Genomic DNA, 1,153 nt, shown 5'->3' with positions numbered 1-1,153 from the left:
GAGGGGGGACGTCAGAGAGACAGAGGTCTGGTAGTGAGGGGGACATCAGAGAGACAGAGGTCTGGTAGTGAGGGGGACGTCAGAGAGACACAGGTCTGGTAGTGAGGGGGGGGACATCAGAGAGACACAGTCTGGTAGTGAGGGGGGGACGTCAGAGAGACACAGGTCTGGTAGTGAGGGGGGACATCAGAGAGACACAGGTCTGGTAGTGAGGGGGGGACATCAGAGAGACACAGGTCTGGTAGTGAGGGGGGGACGTCAGAGAGACACAGGTCTGGTAGTGAGGGGGGGGGACATCAGAGAGACACAGGTCTGGTAGTGAGGGGGGACGTCAGAGAGACACAGGTCTGGTAGTGAGGGGGGACATCAGAGAGACACAGGTCTGGTAGTGAGGGGGGACATCAGAGAGACACAGGCCTGGTAGTGAGGGGGGACATCAGAGAGACACAGGTCTGGTAGTGAGGGGGGACATCAGAGAGACACAGGCCTGGTAGTGAGGGGGGGACATCAGAGAGACACAGGCCTGGTAGTGAGGGGGGACATCAGAGAGACACAGGCCTGGTAGTGAGGGGGGACATCAGAGAGACACAGGTCTGGTGGTGAGGGGGGACATCAGAGAGACACAGGCCTGGTGGTGAGGGGGGACGTCAGAGAGACACAGGCCTGGTAGTGAGGGGGGGACATCAGAGAGGCACAGGCCTGGTAGTGAGGGGGGACGTCAGAGAGACACAGGTCTGGTAGTGAGGGGGGGACATCAGAGAGGCACAGGCCTGGTAGTGAGGGGGGACGTCAGAGAGACACAGGTCTGGTAGTGAGGGGGGGACATCAGAGAGGCACAGGCCTGGTAGTGAGGGGGGACGTCAGAGAGACACAGGTCTGGTAGTGAGGGGGACATCAGAGAGACACAGGCCTGGTAGTGAGGGGGGGCGTCAGAGAGACACAGGTCTGGTAGTGAGGGGGGACATCAGAGAGACACAGGTCTGGTAGTGAGGGGGGACATCAGAGAGACACAGGCCTGGTAGTGAGGGGGGGGCGTCAGAGGTACTTGGAGAGGCAAGAGATGATGAGTTTTGGTTGTGGAGCCCAGGGTTTGCTAATCTCTGCCCTGGCTAATCTGCTCATTACAGACTGTGGGCTATTGATTTGAAATTTC

The 1,153-nt window shown here is 59.0% G+C and overlaps 1 protein-coding gene across 1 annotated transcript in view; it reads left to right on the top strand.

The window, feature by feature from the left end:
* Positions 1–1,153, top strand: part of lzts2a (leucine zipper, putative tumor suppressor 2a) — a gene marked incomplete at its 3' end in the record, with an annotated part of 27,222 nt that overhangs the window by 695 nt on the left and 25,374 nt on the right. The gene's annotated exons all lie outside the window — the stretch shown is intronic.

This window comes from Poromitra crassiceps (assembly GCF_964638095.1).
Source record: "Poromitra crassiceps genome assembly, chromosome: 22".
Taxonomy (NCBI): domain Eukaryota; kingdom Metazoa; phylum Chordata; class Actinopteri; order Beryciformes; family Melamphaidae; genus Poromitra; species Poromitra crassiceps.
This window is presented reverse-complemented; position numbering and strand designations above follow the sequence as displayed.